The sequence below is a fragment of the Equus przewalskii genome, chromosome 6 (genome assembly GCF_037783145.1).
Source record: "Equus przewalskii isolate Varuska chromosome 6, EquPr2, whole genome shotgun sequence".
Lineage (NCBI taxonomy): Eukaryota > Metazoa > Chordata > Mammalia > Perissodactyla > Equidae > Equus > Equus przewalskii.
In genome coordinates, this window is record NC_091836.1 from 25,140,456 (window position 1) to 25,160,092 (window position 19,637).

Consider the following 19,637-nt stretch of genomic DNA (forward strand, 5'->3'; position numbering starts at 1 on the left):
ACAGGGCCCCTTACCCTGGCACTCTGCCAGCCCACTCTCCCTGAGCAGCAGCCTTGCTCCAGACCTTTCCAATTCCCCTTCCAAGATGTACCTAACCTGTGCTTCATCTCCTCTCAGCTACATATATACATTTTACAGGGTCCTTTAAGCTTGTCTCAGCTCTTAAAGGTAATATGTCTTTGGGAGGATGGGGACAAAATGGCCTGGAGCCCCTCAGATACACATTTCTTAATCCCCTCTGTTGGAGCAGATCTGTCTCCAAACACAACAGTCACAGACCAGCTCAGTGGTCTGTGAGCTCAGATTCATCGGAACCCCAGATTACATCATCTTCGAAATAGCAGTGCCCACTCCAAGAGTCCCTGGGTTTTGGAAAGGTACTAGCCATGGCTGCGGATTCCATCACTTTATCTGACTTTTGGACCTTGACCGGGCACTGGGCCCTGTCCAAGGTGCTGATGTCTTTCTTGGTTGCCACAGTCTCTTTGGGGGTAAACAATGCTTCCTAGGGCAAGAAGGCACATTAACAGGGAGCCTCCTCAGACAGTGGACGGAGGTGGGAAAGACACAATCCATATTTCCTTAGGTAGGCTTCAGCATTTCCCTCTGTGAAATGAGGGGTAAGAATAATGACTCACAAATATTGTGAGAATTATATTTGATAACATATTGAAGCACAGGGCAGATACTCCTTTCTTCTAGATCACTGACTTACATCAACACCCTAGAAATCAATCTCTCAACTCTCTACAGGAGCAATGCCACCTCCTCTGTGAAGCTTTTCCTGGCAACTGTCCCATCACCAAGAAACTAATCAATAGCTTTCTCCAGGATTCCCACAGCACAGTGCACACTCCTCCCCTCTCAGCACTCACTCACCATACTGCACCACATTTATCCATGTGCTCACCTGCTCATCTGCCTTTCCCTCTGAACTGCAAGGTCCTGGAGGGTGAGGGCTATGCTTTATTCCTTGGCATGCCCATCCTGCCTGGTGCATAAATAGTGCATGAACACATGAGTCCAGCCCCACAGAGAACAGTGTTCTTTCTTCATGTAGAAGTGCCCATCCACCCCTACCCGCATATGCCCCACTCAGTTTGCCCTGCCCCTGCCTGTCCCAGCCTGTCTGTGCTGGGTCCCTCATCTCCCACCCTCAAAGGACCAGCCTACTCCGTTTTCTTGCACTAAATTTTGCCAAGACACAGTTTCTTCCGTCAAAAAGTAAGATTAATAATAACCTCCTCTTGGAGTTTTTTGGGGGATGGAATTTTCAGTTCATAAATAGCAACCACCACACAGTGGATGTGGCCTCACCCTTTTCATTCTCTGCATTTCCCCTTGATCCTCTTCCTCTCCTAAGGCCTGCAGCCACCAATCCCCTCAGCTGGACATTCTGCTTTCCCTGTGTTAGCCAGGGCTGGATCTTTCTAGAAAAATTCCTGGTCAGGACTCTGCTACCATCCTCTCCTCTTTCCCCGCAAATGGGGCAGGGTCTTTCGAAAAGGGGTGCTTAGGTTTATACTGCCTTCTATGCAGGCAAGTGATAGGTCAGAAAGCTGGCTCCAAGGCAGTCTGAGCCTCCTCATCTCTGGGTGCCTGGTGTCACCTCCTCTTACCTTCTCAGCAAGCTGCCCTCTCAGCCACTAGTGCCTCCCTCCAGCCTCATCCCCTCTGCCTTAATTTCTCTCTGCCGCTGCCACGGCCTCTCCTGCCCAAGAGAGCCCCTAACTGGCCCACTCCCAGGCCAGGGCAGCCTCAGCTCTCCCCCAGCCTCTGGCCTCATCCCTTCCTCTCCCCCTTTCCTCCTCCTGTCCCTCCTTCTCATGCAAAATCCCAGTCTTGCTCCTAATGCAGAAATGGGATTATCTACAAGGATTTGAAAGGACAAATGTGCAGGGAGCCACATGGCACCAGGCTCTCCTCTCCTTCCCTTTGATAAATTCCTTGCCTGATCCAGCAGTCTTTCAATTAGATGGATTAAACTGTAACAGAGAGTTCCGGGGGAGGGGGAGGAGCTGCTTGGGAGAGGCAGTAAGTTCTGTCGGAAGGAGCCCATCACTCCGAATGGGGCTGCCCCCGCCCCTAGGAGGCCAGACTGCTTCCTTCCATGCCAGCACCTCTGCACCTCTTCCTTATGCCCACACTTAGCAGCTTGCAACATCCTTTTCATCCTCATTATCTAATTTGCTCTTAACTGGACACTAGACATTATCTATCACTATCCCTATTTTATCAATAATAAAACTGAGGCTTAGAAAAGTCACACAGCAGAGGCTCAGCTTGGTCCTGGGTACTCAGGGTGCTCCCCACCACTCCCTGCCCTGTCCAGGCTACCAGCTGTCCCATCACACAGGACACAGAAGTCCCTAGGGAGCTGAGAGAGCAGAGAGCTCAGAAGCAGACACATCCTTGGACATGCATAACTGAGAGTTTGGGCAGGTAACTCCATGAGACTTGAGAAAACAAGACGTTTTTTCTGTAAAATTTGAAGGCAACAAGGCCCTAGACTCCACAGAGAAGGCATCCTTGGTTTTCCGGGTTCCAATACTAGCGCAAGGCCCTAGCTGGCTAAAGGATGGTATGCAAGCTGCAAGGGGCAGTAGGCGATGCTGGTACGGAGGGGGCGATGCCTAGGTCTCATCTGGTGAGACTGCTCACACAGAAAATCGTCTCTTGGAAGCAGATGTCTGGGACAGATGAGATCCCTTCCTCCTGTCCCCCCACAGCCCTCACACTCCATGCTCTAGCCCTGGCTCCCTCTTGGGAGTAAGGAGCAACCCAATGGGTCTGGCTATGGATTTCCTGCCCTGGTACCCCAGGGATTAGGTCAGAGTGGTTCAGATAAAAGAGTCCTCGCTATAACCCCCCCCCCTCATCACCACTCCAACCAGGAGGCCAGTAGGCTGCGGCCGTGCCCTCTCAGCCTTTCCCTGTGGCCCTCTCCCCAAGATCCATCTCAGAGGGATCAAGGCCCTGCCTCCATAGCACCTCCTCCAACCTTTCATGTTGGTCTGTCCTAAGGGACACAAGGTGAAAGAATGCTTCTGGATCCCTGTTCCAGATGGAGGAGTTACAGAATCACACCTGGGCCCAGAGTTAGGTCTTGACAGGAGCCTGGCACCCTACAATCAGAATGCTGTAAGGATCAAACTGAAATAAATCTGGAAAAGCATCCAGACCAACCCCCTCACATTATCAATGTAGAAACTGAGTCTCAGAGTTGGGGAGTGACTTGCCCAGGGTCAAACAGTGAAACCACTAAAGATCTTGGAACAGGACCCAGGTCTCCCAACATCCAGTTCTGGATCCTTCCCACAGCATCTTATGTTGGGTCAAGCTGCTGAGTTCTGGGGGAGTTGACTTAGCCAGAGACCCAGGAGAGGTTCTAGAAGATGGAGAAATCTCCCAAATGTTGGCATTATTGGGTTGAGACCTTTTAAGGACTCTTTATTACATATAAAATACTTTCCAAAATTGCAAAGACACTTTGTGTTTAAATTTACCACTAATTATTAAGCATCTATTGCAATGCAGGGTGCTGCAGCAGGATTTTATGGGAGATAGGAGAAAAGAAGAAAAGACATTGTCCAGTCTTTGTGAAGCTTACTCTCTAAATGCACATTTATTCATTCCATAAATATTTACTGAGATTGCACTAGGGATGTCAAGATGGCCAACATGGATAAGATCCCTGTCTTCTGGGAGCTTCCACTCTAGTAGATAATCAGCTCAGTAAGCATCTACTATGGCTGGAAACAGCTCAGCGCTTTGCCTGGGTTATCTTGCATCATCCGCACAAGAGGTTTGCGAATGCTCATTTTACTGATAAGGAAACTAGAGTCTAGGAAAGTTAAGAAACCGCCCAAGTTCAGTTATCAATTCTCAGAGCTGGGATTTGAATCCTGACAGTTTAACTTCAAAGGCTGTCCTTTTACTTGCTTTATCACTGAGCTCTGTTAGTGTGAAAATTCCAAAGAACGTATATCCTCCCAGACGTGGCCATGCAAACCACCCGCCCCCTAGGCTGACGGCGTGTGTGCTCATTAGTCCCGGGGGCCCTGAGGAACAGCCTCATGCCATCACTGTAATTTATAGGCCTATGGCATTCAGATTTGGAGTCAGCCCTCTGTGGCCCCACTGCACTGTATCCCGTAATGACTTATTGTTCAAATTGAGACTTCACTTAGGGAGAACTCATTGCCAGCAGCATGAGGGGGGCTAAACCCACCAAATCCAAGGCTGAGGTTGGTCCAAGCAAGCTCTCTCACCTGGCTGCTCTGACTACAGCCAGAGAGTGAGAGAAAGCTGGAAGCCGTCCCCCAAGGGAGGGCCGTCCCTTCTGAAAGACAAATGGCCTTGTATTCCATGGAGACGGCCCTGACGCTCCATGGCCTTTAGCTTAGTGAGTGAGAGCAGCACCCAGATAGGCCAGTGCTGTCAGGAGAGAGGGTGGGGGCGGCGAGCGCACAGGGGGCCCGGTGGGGAGAGGTGAACCCTGTCACCACAGGGGAGCCAGCCTGTGACAGCAGTTTAGCAGATCTAATGAGCAGCCCAGCTCCCCCATGTCAACCCTGACATCTCTGTTTCCCCAGGCGGCAGCAGCTGTCCAGCTGCTGGCCCGAGCCCTACCCCCGCCCATCCCCCTCCCTGGAAGCCAGGGCCAAAGAATCTGCTGCATGACAGTGAGGGGGAGAGAAGAGGAGAGCGAAATCAGGGGTTGAGCCAGCCTCCCACCTCAGGAGGGGACTTCTGCAGAGCTGCATGGGCCCTGGACTTGGTAGGGGACAGGGATGGGGGTGGGAGGGGTCACCTTGATAAGCCAACATTTACCAAGGACCTATTACATGTAGGCCCTGGGCCAGGCCACTCGGGGAATTTGGGAATGAACAAGACATAATCCAGACCTACAAGCACTCCAGTTGTGTAAAAAGCTGAGAGAGTAATAATATTGGGCAGACCCTGACAGCCACAATCAATTTACTATGGGAGTCCAGAGGAGGACCATCACTCCTAGCTCAGAGGCACTGGGAAGTCTTCCTGGAGGAGGCATCTTTGAGATGAGCCTTGAGTGATAGGTAAGGTTTTGACAGATGGGAGAAACACTGGAGCCAAAGAAGAGAGGCAGAAAAGCATGGTGTGTCTGGGGACTCCAGGAAATCAACTTGGCTGAACCACAGGACGTGTGCAGGAGGTATAACTAGAAAGGGAAGTTGAGATCCAGCAATGGAAGGTCTTGGATGAGAGGGGAAGCAGTCTGTTCTGTATTTAGAAGATAATGGGGATCTATTAAGGATATTTGATTTGGGTAATGACATGCTCAAAACCAGGCGACTGCAAGGCCAGGCAACTGCAAGAGGTTTATTGGAGAAAGAGCCCGTGGACTTCACTACTCCCCAGGCAGGGTGCAGACAGCAGAAAGAGGAGTAAACCATTTAGGACTAGGTTCAGCCAAATATAACAGAGACCCAAGATAAAGTGTTTGCACCTAAAGGAAGTCTGGAGGAAGCCAGTCCAGGGTTGTTATGGCAGCTCCAGACATATCATGGACCCAGGCTCCTTCTCTTTCTGTTCTAACATCCTACCATATGGCTTTCATTCTCAAGGTCATTCCATAGACCAAAATAGCTGTTGGGGCTTCTGCCATCATTTCTACACTTTAGACAACAATAGGAATGAAGGCAGAGAAGGCAAAAATCTCCCTCTGAGTCAGCTCCCTTTAAGGAACCCTCACACTTTCTCTTACAACACTTCCTCTTACACGTCATTGACTAGAATTTAGGCACATGGCCAAGATTAGCTGCAAAGGAGGGTGGGAAATGGAGTCTTTTGGATGGACCCACTGTACCCTGAACACATTCAGGATTTGTCACTAGGGAGAAAGGAGAGATGGCTATTGGAAGGCAACCAGTCAACTCTGGTCCAGGGAATCAGCGATATTTCCGAGGCTGTGAGTGCAGGGGCCTGAGAGGATAATGAGTCCAAGGGCAAAAATAGGGCAGGCCAAAGAAAGAGGAGGTTTGGGGGTGAAGATGGAGCCTGGTTCTGGCGCCAGGGAGATGCCATCTGCTGCTGGGGTCCCTGCTCCACCAGCAGCCAGGGACTCACACCAGCCTCTCCCACCCTTCTTGGGGTCAAGCCTTGGAGATACCCCTCACCTACAGAGGGTGAGTGGAGATGAGGGGATGGAAATGAGGACTTGGGAGACCAGAACCTCCTGGCCAGGGCTGAGAGGCGAGGAGCATGGGCGGGGCGGGGGGAGGCACAGATAGCCATCTAATAGCAGGAGGAAACCAGGTAAATGAGACTCTGGGGCCAGACTCACAGATGGAGGCAAATAGAGTGCACAGAACAGGAGGCTGCCTCCAGGAAGCTTTCCCCAGAGCGACCTGCAACATGGGGTGCTCCCCTGCCTGACAGGGAGCCCACAGAGAAGGCTGAACAAACTCTCCCATCCCTGGACACCGGGCAGGCTTTCCAAGGCTAGGCTTCTGGTGTTGGCCACACCCCACGTGCCATCCCCGTGAGGAGAGCTGGAGACATGGGAAGGAGAGGCCTGGGTAGCTGTTTTCGGCTCCTCTCTCCTCCCTCCCGCAGAGCACGAGGGGCCCACAGGTTATGCCTTAGCGAGTATGTGTTCTCTGCGTACATGTGAGTGCAATGAACATCACCCCTTCTTCAGTTCTCATTCAGATCTGCTATTTCTTTTTCCAAATGAGTTCTCATCTTGAAATATTTCTGTTCACCTCAGCAGTTTGTCTTACAACATAAATCTTTAGGTTTCCCAAAATGTCTCACATAGGGATGGGAAACAGATTTCACGTCACCATCCAGTGCCCGTACATTGTTAGTGGCTATCTGGAATGTTGTGTTGAGAAGGATTCCAAGGACTCTTCCGGACTCAGTGGAAAAAGCGCTAGAATCAAGTTTGACGTCTGCCATGGGAGAGCAAGGAAGGGAGGTGGAGCAAACACCAGCTAATTGTCACCCCTGGTTTAGCACATAATAGGTACCTAACAAGTACTTATTAAATTAATGCAAGAGGTCCAAGGGGTCAGTCAAAAGAAGAGCCCTCCTTTCTCTCTGTAACTAGCTCCCTCCACCTGAGTCTCGAATGACCATATATTGTTCCGTCCTGAACCATAGGCAGCTGTCCAGGCAGTGAAAACAAATCCTCTAGAAGGACTTTTTGGACTATAAATTAGGATTCTTGGTAGGTAGTTCACCTTTGTCTCTCTGAGAGATTTTCTTCCTGAAACAAGGCTCTGATCCATTGGCCCAGAATTCATGCCAGGCTCGGGGAGACCTGAGGCCAGAAACGGAGGTTACAGGAAGGGGCAGTGACAGGCCTCTGTTCCACCTCTAGATGGAGTCAGGTAATCCTCAAAGCCCAAATCTTGAGGGTTCATGAGGAACCTCCACGTAGGGTGCGCCAACTCCTATGCCGAGATCCAGCCTGGCAGGGCTATTAAAAGAGGTCACCAGATTTTCCCCCAAATCTCCCCTACCAGATACCCAGAGAGGCCTCTCAGCCAGAAAGGGTGCTGCTCCTCAGCTTCGGGGAGCTGCTCTGCACCCCCATCCCTCCTCCACCCCTGTCCTGGCCAAGAGCGCAGGCTGGCCCTCCACTGGGCAGGCTGGCGCGCTCTTTAACTCTCCCGAGCCTTCCAACATTAGCCAGCTAACGAGAACGGATCTGACAGAGCAGGATTACCCACTCGGAGGGAGCTGAGCGATTGTGTTTACTCCCAAACCTGGCCCTATTTAGTGGTCTGTGTGCATCATTAATCTTCTTCCACAATCCGTTCCCCATCTGCTCCCACTTTTTAATGAACTGCCACTTGTCGCACTCAATAAAATCAGCACTTTGCGAGAATTTCAGCAACGATGGACAGACAGGGAAGGCAAAGAGGCAGCCGGAGCAGGCGATGGGGAAGAAGGAGGGAAAAATCAGGGGGCACTGAACAAAGAGGCCACAATAGAGATATCCCCGTGGGTTGGGGAAAAGCATCAGATCGGCATGGGCAAATGAATCCCAGCCCGCCTGGTGCTCTGGGCAGCCTTGCCCCCAAGCAAGTTCCTAATAACCACATCAGACCATGGCGCGAGCAATTCCTACACCACGCCATGTCAGCCTGGGTTTGATCCGAGCCAGCATGCTTTACACAATTATTTTCCTGGTCGTGAATGGTACAGGCAGCATGGGGATGGAGTTTTCCAGACTCGGCTGCCAGCTCTGGGGATTCATCTGATACTAGGCTATTACCTCCTGATTACTTGACTTGGCAGTCAACCCGCTCTGAGCTGCGAATCAACAGCAGGAAGGGTGCTGGGGAAGCTGAGGATCCAGATTGCACTTTTCAATCACATGTCACACCAAAGGTGTAACGAGGGTGCCATCCCAGCTCTGAAAACAGGGAGGGGCGGGAGGGGAGGGCAAGGATGGGGGCTCCCTGCTCTACTTGGGGATCTCAGGGCTGAAGTGACCCGGACAAGAGTCACCTACTTTGAGGCCCACGAAGAAAACTGAGAGATAAAGTAAAGGGACCTGCCCAAGGACACTCTCATAGTCAGTTCGGGCTGCTATAACAAACTACCATAGGCTGGATGGCTTATAAACCACAGAAATTTAGTTCTCATGGTTCTGGAGCTGGGAAGTCCAATGTGCCAGCAGATCCCAGGTCTGGTGAGGGCTCACTTCCTGGTTCATAGATGGCTGATTTTCGCTGTGCCCTTATATGGCTGAAAAGGCAAGGGAGCACTGTGGGGTCTCCTTTAAAAGGGCACTAAGCCCATTCATGAGGGCTCGACCCTCATGACCTAATCACCTCCCCAGAGGCCCCACCTCCAAATACTATCACATTGGGGATTAGGATTTAATACCTCGGGTATTTGGAATTCAAGGAAGACACAAACATTCAGTCTATGGCAGTCACACAGTGGCTGTCAGCATGCGGACCATTTGGGTAGGGCTGGAGCCCAGCGCAGAGCCTCTCTCTCATGGAGGGTAAGGGCTGGGAGTCAGGCTCTGTCTGCTTTCTTGAGGCCCCCTCCTCTCCAGATCAGAAGCCCTGATCCCCTCCCCTGGAAGGCTCCATCCCGTCTAATTTCCAGACAGATGCAGACCAGATCTTCTGTTGCAGTCTTGGCCTCATGGGCCCACGTGTCCAAGGAGTGAGCACCCTGGCCTCCAGGCACCCACCAAGTCGATGGCTCCCCCACTCTCCTAGTCTGGGCCAAGGAGCTTCTGCCTCAGGGTTTGGTCAGTCAGTGGGTCTGCGCACAAGTGTGAACACCTGTCATACTGCAAGGTGCTGACAGATGGGTCAGATACATGCCCTGCCTACAGGTCAAAGGATCTTAGGTCTACAGTTCAAGGGGTTTCCCCTCCCAGGACAACAGTTCCCCAACAGGACTCTGGCCAGCCCCTCCCTAAGGTATAGGATTCTGCTCCTGGGGCCCCCAACACTGCATGGTTCTGCATCCCACCCCTCACTGGACTGTCAGCTCCATCCGGCAGAGTCTCAAATTGTCCTATTCATGGCAACAGCCCTGGCATCCAAAACAGTGCCTAGCAGGTGCTCAATGCATATTTATTGAATAAGCAGATGAGTGAATGGATGGATGAAGCAAAGGTCCAGACCATCTTGTTTGGCTTGTCACCTGTCTTTGGGGCCTTGGAGGCTCCCTCCTGCCCTCTCATCCCCTTGGTCTCTCTAAGGCTGCCTCTGCGGCCCTCTCAACACTGAGTGCCAAGCTGGGGTGGGTGGGAGCCCAGTGGGTCCAGCCCTGAAGCTGCATCCATCTCCTGAGCCCCAGGCCTCCCAGGACCACCTGGTCTCATGCCTCACCCACCAGTGCTCCCGAGGTCCCCTCATTGGGGCTCAGTCCCCAGGCATGTGAAGGGAGGACGACCCTGCTCACAGCATTTGCTCTGGTCCTCAGAGACGCCCAGGCCTGGCTGACTACACAGCCCCGTTGCTGCTTGCGCCGCCCTCCTTCTCCCACTCGGGCACTCTGGGCTTAGAAACAGCATGTCCACCCCCAGATTTTGCCCACACCTCTGAAAGGAATTCCCATTTGAGGCAAAGAATCCCTTGAAATCACAACTGAGAGGAGACGGAAAGGAAAGTCAGAGCTCCAACTTCCCATCCGCAGAACGGCAGTGAATGATCAGGGACCAACGGCCCCCTCCCCCAAACCCAACCCTGGGCACGTTACAGAAGCAAGAGGAAGAAACGCAGGCAAGGATGCAAGAGAGAGAACAGAAGATGGCAGGAGGAGAGCCCCACACTGCCTTGGGAAGGAGACTTCTGCTCACCCTGTCAGCACCATGGGGCTTACAGCGGCATAAGCCCAGGGGGGGCCATCAGCAGAGAACATCCAGGGAGAGCTTGAGAGGCAGACACACACATACACACACACCATAAAGACCAGGATTAAAACTTAAGGCAGGTTCCCCAAGGTCAGGGTCACCTAGTAGGGGAAGGGGATGGTGGTGGTTCATGGGCAATGGTTGAATACTGCCTATAGTACCAGGGTTCTGCACACTGAGGTGCATTTACCCACCCTCCCATCCCACACATCCTAAACTCACCTGGCGGGGAACAAGCTGGGGTGCAGGATTCATCTGCTCCCCATCGGTATGTGTAACAGCCAAGATGGCTGACCCCTCTGGGGAATATAAGTTCACAGAGGAAAATAATGAAATCTCTGAGAGGCGCAACCCTTATTTTTTAAAAAAAGATAAGAAACTATAGCAGACAAAGATGGAATTAAAAGACTAGACAGAACAAGAATTTAAAATAACTTTATAATAATAATTCTATGAGAGATAAGGAAGGATACTGGGGACATGAAATGGGAACACACAGTTATAAAGAAGAGGCACTTGGAAATTCGAGTATGAAAAACATCAGAGTTGAAATAAAGAACTCAGCAGATGGGTCAAATAGCAGAATGGACTCAGCTCAAGAACAAACAGGTGAACTGGAAGCTCAGATTGATGCCAAACAGTATCATAAAGGGAAAGAGAGTTGCAAAATATAAAAGAAAAGTTAAGAGATGTGATGCATAGAAATAGAGACATCAATATATGTTTTAATAGGAGTCCTATAGGGAGAGAAAAATGAACGGAGGGGAGGAAACAGTTCAAGGGTAATGACTGAGAACTTCTCAAAATTAAAGAAAGTTGAAAGGCCTCAGACTGAAAAGGCTTATATAGTGCCGAACAGGATGGATTTGGAAGAAAAAAAAATGCAAAAACAGAAAAAACTAGACATACTATAGAGCAACTTAAGATCAAAAGCAGAGTAAAATTTTTAAAACTTCCAGAATGAGAGAAGCAGATAAACTACATGTGAACAAGAACGAAATGAACATCAGACTTCTCAACAGAAGTTGAGAATACAAAACAGAATACAAAAAAATGCAATATAGTAATATTTTCAGTGTTTCAGGGAAAAAAACTTTAAACCCAGAACTTTATATTCCAGTAACCTATTTTTAAATATAAAACCAAAATAAAAGATAGTAACAGGCAAGTGAGACCTCAGAACAGTCCCTTTGGAAAACTCTTAGAAGAAGTACTCTGGCAAGAAGATAAATAAATTAAGGAGTATGCTGGGAAATATATGGGTAAACAAGAAAAAAGAAAGAATCAAAACAAAAGTATATCCACAACAATCTAGAACTAAGATTTTAAACAAACCTAACATGGTGGGACAAGGTGAGAATCACCATGGAGGTGAGAGGTACATGTTGAGGTCCATATTCAGGGGGAGAGAAAAACACTGATATACTTCAGAAATTAATAAGAAAAAGTACAGATTGCTGGAGGACATAATAGGACAACCACCAGAAAAATAAATAATAGAATGAACTCCTTCGGGCCGGTCAGCTTTTGCAAGGTTATGCTACAGTAACAAGCAGCCCCATCTCAGCGGCTTGCAACAACAAAGGTTTATTCCGCATACAGAGGTTGGCTGCAGGCCAGCTACTGCAGGTGCATTCCACGTATCTTCTCATTCCGGGACCTGGCTCAAGGGGCAGGCCTCATCTCAGCCTCCTGGCATAGGGAAAAGTGTCATAGAAGAACCACATGATGGTACTTAAAGCTTCAGCTCAGAAATCATGGGCAGATCTTTATGACTCAGATTCCATTCGTCAAGCAGATCTCAAGCCATGCCTGATACTCATGGGGCAGGAAAGTATAACCAACTCACAGGGAAACGCTTCAAGTCATCTGACAAAAGGCAGGCGTGTATAATCCTTTTGTGGGGAGGAGAGTAACATCTTCGAAACCAGAAAAAGAAAATTCAGTCTAATTAACGAAAGGCATAAAAATGGAGGGAGGGGTAGAAAATTATATGACATAATATAATAGCAGAGAGGAATACTGAAATAAATCAAAATTTTAACAAAGATAGAGAAACTATACATATTGTATTTTCTTAAAAAGCAAAATCCAGTAATATATTTTTGATGAGACATATTTAAAAACAAAATCTAGCTTTCCAGTCTGAATAAGATGCTACAGGCTCATTTCCCTGTTTCTACCCACTAGTGTAATGATAAGCCCTGGAAATACTGCCAGAAGCAACAAAAGGAGAACTCGAACATGTGGAAGAAGGTAAACTGGTTTGTGGCTCTAGGAGCAGAGGAACAAGCAAGCAGCAGGCATCGTATGTTCCCCATCCATCAGAAGAAGACAACCCGACCTTCCATTTCCTAAACCCCAACCTAGAAAGAGAAGGCAACTCAGTAGGCTCGTTCCCTCCCCAAGTCAAAGAGGAGTTCCTTTGGCAACATGAAGTAAGCCCAACACCAAGAATGACTGATGGCAAGCCATGCCAACAATAAGCAGACAGGGAAACAGTATTCTCCTTCTCTGCTGGGCCAAGACCCTCCTCCACTGAGAGACACCCTGGGTCCAGCCTGGGTCCACCCTTCCACCCCTCAGGCAGCATGAGCCTGGACCGGCAGGATCCCCTGCTGCACCAGATAAACCAAGCAGACCAAAACAACACCAGAAAGGCTCCGAGAACCTTACTGTCATTGGAATAACCACCCAAAAATGTAGGCCAGGACTTGTGCGAAACATAAATAGGGTGACTGCCGGCTAAACTTTAAAAATTTAAATAGGACCCTGAGTCTCCTAACATACTATATAAAATGTCCAGGAAACAATTCAAAAATGACCTGTCATACCAAGAATCAAGAAAAATCACAGTTCAAAGAAGAAAAGGCAATCAATGACACCAATACTGAGATGAATCAGATGTTGGAATTATCTGACAAGATAAATTTTTTAAAGAAGCTATCATAAAAATGCTTCAATAATCAATTACAAATTCTGTTCAAACAAATGAAAAACTAAAAATCTTAGCAAAGATTGAAGTTATGAAAAATAAAAGAACCAATGGGCATTACTATTTAAAAAATTTAAATATCCAATAACAAATTTTTTTAAAACCTCACTGGATAAGCACAGAGGATAAAATTAGTGAGCTTGAGGTCAGATAAACAGATTTCACCCAATCTGAACATCAGAGAGAAAATAGTTTGAAAGAAATGAAAAGAGCCTGAGGTATCTGGCGGATAACGTAAGATCCTACCCTCAGGTCACTAGAGTCCCAGAATGAGGAGGAAGAGAGAGGGGATGAAACATTATTCAAAGAAATAATGGCTGAGAAAAAAGAACAAAGCTGGAGGCACCACAATCCCTGACTTCAAAATGTACTACAAAGCCATAGTGATCAAAACAGCATGGTACTGGTACAAAAACAGGCACACAGATCAATGGAACAGGATTGAAAGCCCAGAAATAAAACCGCACATCTATGGACAGCTAATCTTCAACAAAGGTGCCAACATACAATGGAGAAAAGACAGTCTCTTCAATAAACGGTGTTGGGAAAACTGGACAGTAACATGCAAAAGAAAGAAAGTAGACCATTATCTCACGCCATACACAAAAATAAACTCAGAATGGATCAAGGACTTGAAGGTAAGTCCTGAAACCATAAAACTCCTGGACATCAAACTTAAAGGGTCTTTTTGAACACCGTGTCTTCTCAGACAAGGGAAACAAAAGAAAAAATAAACAGTGGGAGTTCACCAGACTAAAGAGCGTCTGCAAGCCTAAGGAAATTAGGATCAAAACCAAAAGACAACCCACCAATTGGGAGAAAATTTTTGCAAATCATATATCCAATAAGGGATTAGACTCCATGATATAGAAGGAACTCACACAACTGAACAACAAAAAAACAAACAGCCCGATTAAAAAACGGGCAGAGGACATGAACATTTTTCCAAAGAAGATATACAGATGGCCAATAAACACATGAAAAGATGTTCAACATCACTAATCATCAGGGAAATGCAAATCAAAACTACACTAAGATACCACCTTATGCCTGTTAAAATGGCTATAACCACTAAGACTGAAAATAACAAATGTTGGAGAGGGTGTGGAGAGATGGGGAACCCTCACACACTGCTGGTGGGAATGCAAACTGGTGCAGCCACAATGGAAAACAGTGTGGAGATTACTCAGAAAACTAAAAATAGAAATACCATATGACCCAGCTATCCCTCTACTGGGTATTGACCCAAACAACTTGAAATCAGCAATCCAAAGTAACATATGCACCCCTATGTTCATCGCAGCACTATTCACAATAGCCAAGGCATGGAAGCAATCCAAGTGCCTATCGACCAATGATTGGATAAAGAAGATGTGGTGCATATATATATACACAATGGAATACTACTCAGCCAGAAAAAAAGACAAATTCATCCCATTTGCAACAACATGGAAAGACCTGGAGGGAATTATGCTTAGCGAAATAAGCCAGACTGAGAAAGACAAACATCACATGGTTTCACTCATATGTGGAATATAAACAAGCACATGGACAAAGAAAACAGTTCAGTGGTCCCCAGGGGAAGGAGGCTGGAGGGTGGGCACAGGGGGTGAAGGGGAGCACTCATGTGGTGACAGACAAGAAATAATGTACAACTGAAATTTCACAATGATGTAAACTATTATGAACTCAAATAAAATTTAAAAAAAAAGAACTAATGGCTGAAAACTCTTCAAATGTGGCCAAAGACATTAACCTACAGACTCAAGAAGCTGAGCAAACCAAATAAACACAAAGAAATCCATGCCAGGAAACATCATAATTAAACTTCTGAAAACCAAAGATAAATTAAAAATCTTGAAAGCAGCCAGAGAGAAATGGTGCATCACCTATTGGGAAGTAGCAATTCAAACGACAGTGGATTTTTCATCGGCAACCGTGGAGGCCAGAAGTGCATGGCACAACATTTTTCAAATTGAAAGAAATTAACTATCAACTACAAATTCCATATCCAATGAAAGCATCCTTCAAGAATGAAGGGAAAATAAAGTATCCTCAGACAAAGGAAAATAAAAAGAATGCGTTACTATCAGACTCCAGACCTAGGCTTAGCGACTGACTAAAGAAAGTCTTCAAATACAAAGAAAATGATAAAAGAAGGACTCTTGGAGCATCGGGGGGAAGAAAGAACAATGGAAAGAACAAAAATATTGGTACATACAAAAGACTATCCTTTTCCTCTTGAGTTTTATAAATCATATTTGATAACTGAAATAGAAATTATAATAACATCTGATACTCAAGGTCATGAAATTTTGAGAATTCATCCAAACATTTAGAGAATAATTAACACCACGTTTATACAATATCTTCAAAAAATAGAAGAGGATGAAAAAGTTCCAATTCATTTTATGAGGCCAGTATTACCCAAATAACAAAACCAGACAAAGACAGTACAAAAAAAGAAAACTATAGACCAGTATCTTTCGCAAACTTAGATGAAAAAATTCTCAGTAAAATGGCAAACAGAACCCAACAATGTATAAACAGAATTACACATCATGACTGAGTGGAATTTACTCCAGTTATGCAAGGCTGGTTCAACATTCCAAAATTGATCGATGTAGTCCACCATATCAATAAGCTAAAGAAGAAAAATCATTTGATCATATCAATTGATGCAGAAAAAGCATTTGACAAAATCCAACACCCATTCATTACAAAAACTCTCAGCAAGTTAGGGAATAGAGGACAATTACTTTAACTTGATAGTAAGCATCTACAAAGAACCTTCAGCTATCATTATATTTAATGGATAATGACTGAATGTTTTCCCCCAAAGAGAAGGAATGAAGCAAAAATGTCCACAATCATCACTCTTATTCAACATAATATTGCATGTTCTAGCCACTGCAATTAGGCAAGAGAAATAAAAAAACAAAAGATATTAAGATTTAAAAGAAAGAAATAAAACTGCTGTCTCTATTTATAGATGGCATGACTGTCTATGAGAGAATCCCAAAGAATCTACAGAAGAATGATTTTTAAAACTAATAGTGAATTCACCAAGGTTGCAGGATAAAAGATAAAATACACAAAAATCAATCACATTTCTATACACTAACAATGAGCATGCAGAAACAAATTAAAAGCACAATACCATTTATAATCACTCCAAAGAAAATGAAATATTTAGGTATAAGCTTAACAAAACATGTGCAGGATCCGTATCCTGAAAATTATAAAATGATGATGAAATAAATTAAAGAAGATCTAAATAACTGAAGAGACATACCAGACTCATGGATTGGAAGAAAACATAGTAAAGATGTCAATTCTCCTGAAATTGGTTTAATGCAATTCCTGTCCAAATCTCAACAAAGTTTTTTGTAAATATAGAACCAGTAAGATATATATATATATATATACACATATATATAACCTATATATGTATACATAGTCATGTGCCACATAACGATGTTTCAGTCAATGATAGACTGCATGAATGATAGTAGTCATATAAGATTAGTACCACATAGCCTAGGTGTGCAGTAGGTTATACCATGCAGGTTTGTGTAAGTACACACTATGATGTTCGAACAATGACAAAATTGCCTAACAACATATCTCTCAGAATGCATACCTGTCGTTAGGCAACACGTGACTGTATGTATGTGTGTATATTTGTGTATATGTGTGTGTATATATATATATAGAGAGAGAGAGAGAGAGAGGGAGATTTATTGTAAGGAATTGGCTCACGTGATTATGGAGGCTGAGAAGTCCTAAGATCTACAGTTGGCAAGCTGGAGACTCAGGGGAGCCAACGGTACAGTACCGGTTTGAGTCCAAGTCTAAAGGCAGAGGAAAACTGACGTCTCGACTTGAAGACAGCCAGGCAGAGAGAGCAAATTCTTCCTTACTCAGTCTTTTTGTTCTATTCAAGCCTTCAGTGTATTGGATGAGGCCAACTCACATTGGGGGAGGGCAGTCTGCTTTATTCATTCTAGGGATTCAAATGCTAATCTCACCCAAAACACTCATAGAGCCTCACCCAGAATAACGGTTAAGCAAATATCTGGGCACCCCATACTCAGTCAAGTCGACACATGAAATTAGTCATCCCAGTAGACAAGCTTATTCTAAAATCTACATGAAAAGGCACAGACAGGCCCTTGAATAGCTAAAACAATTTTGACAAAGAAGAACAAAGTGGGAGGTCACTCTATTAAAGTTTCTACATAGTTATTAAAGCTTACGATATAGCCATAATAATCAAGACAACATGGCATTGGCAGAGAGAGAAACACATAGATCAATGGAATGGAAAAGAGAACCCAGAAATAGACCTACACAGACACGCTCAACTGACTTTTGACGAAGATACAAAAGCAATTCAATGCAGGAAGAACAGCCTTCTCGACAAATGATGCTGGAGCAATTGGACGTCCATGAGTAAAAAATGAACTTTGATCTAAACCTCACATCTTATAGAAAAATTAACTCAAAAGGGTCACAAATTTAAGTGTATAGTGTAAAGCTATAAAAATTTTAGAAAAAATACGGGGCTGGCCCCGTGGCCGAGTGGTTAAGTTCGCGCGCTCCGCTGCAGGCGGCCCAGTGTTTTGTCAGTTCGAATCCTGGGCGCGGACATGGCACTGCTCATCAAACCACGCTGAGGCAGCGTCCCACATGCCACAACTAGAAGGACCCACAACTAAGAATATGCAACTATGTACCTGGGGGCTTTGGGGAGAAAAAGGAAAAAAAATAAAATCTTTAAAAAAAAAAAATTTTAGAAAAAATAAAAGTAGGAGAAAAATCTTCCAGTTCTAGGGCTGGATAAAGAGTTCTTAGATAGGCTATCAAAAGGAAAATCCATAAAGGAAAACTTGACAAATAGGACTTCATAAATATTAACAAATTGTGTCTGTGAAAGTCCATGTGAAGATCATGAAAAGACAAGCTAAAGATTGGAAGGAATATTTGCAAACCACATATCCAACAAAGGACTTGTACCTAGAGCATATAAAGAACTCTCAAAACAGTAAAAAAAAATACATATATATATATATATATATGTATGTATATATACACAGTTAGAAACATATGATGCTGGGGCAATTGGACATCCATAGGCATACATATATACACAATTAGAAAATGGGAAAACGACATGAACAAACATTTCACCAAAGAGAACAAACAGATGGTAAATAACCACATGAAAAGATGTTCAACGTCATTAGCCACCACAGAAATGCAAATTAAAACACAATGAGATACCACTATACACCTCTCATAATGACTAAAATAAACAAGAACACCACCAAATGCTGGTAACGATGTGGGGAAACCGGATCACTCATACATTGCTGGTGGGAATGTAAGGTGAACAGCCACTCTGGAAAACAGTTTCTTATAAAACTAAACATGCAATTACCACACACCCCTGCAATTCCACTCTTAGGCATTTATCCCAGAGAAATAAAAACTTAGGTTCACAAAGAGACCTGTACATAAATGTTCATAGTAGCTTTGTTTGTAATAGCCAAACACTAGAATCAGGTCAGATGTCCTTCAACAGATGAATGGTTAAACAAACTGCAGTGCATACATATCATGGAATACTACTCAGAAATAAAAAAGAATGAACTATCAATACACACAACAACTTGGATAAATCTCCAGAGAATTACGCTGAGTGAAAAAAGTCAAGCCCAAAACGTTACATACTATATGATTCCATTTATATATTTTTTCAATGACAGATTAGTGGTCACCAGAGATGAGGGACGGCAGGGGACGGAGGATGGCAGTGGACGTAATTACGAAAAGGCAACAAGGAAACTTATGGCAATGGAACTGTTCATGTCTTGACTGTGGTACACAAACCTACATGCGCAATAAAATTGTAAAGAACTAAATGAGTGCACCCGGAGAACTAAATGCACACACACACAAATGAGTGCAAGTAAAAGTGAAGGAATCTGAATAAGGAGTAAGATTGGTAGGTTGCATCAATGTCAATATCTTGGTTATGATATTATACCATAGTTTTGCATAATGTTACCATTAGGGGAAACTGGTTAACGTGTATACATGGGATGTCTCCATATTATTTCTTACAATGCATGTGAATCTACAATTATCTCAAAAATTTCAATTAAACAACAAAATCTACAAAAAAGTTGAAAAATAAAGAGATAGTACGGCAGACATGGATGATTGTCGGTTATATTCATTCTTCTCTTTTTCCAAATGATA

The 19,637-nt window shown here is 45.2% G+C and overlaps 1 long non-coding RNA gene across 3 annotated transcripts in view; it reads right to left on the bottom strand.

Moving 5' to 3' along the window:
- Window positions 1-17,332, bottom strand: part of LOC139084082 (uncharacterized) — a 130,618-nt gene extending 113,286 nt beyond the window's left edge. For all 3 annotated transcript variants that reach the window (XR_011541352.1, XR_011541351.1, XR_011541350.1), the window contains exon 1: window positions 17,133-17,332. This is a non-coding gene — a long non-coding RNA (uncharacterized lncRNA). The remainder of the gene's footprint in view (window positions 1-17,132) is intronic.
- Window positions 17,333-19,637: the final 2,305 nt, after the last annotated feature.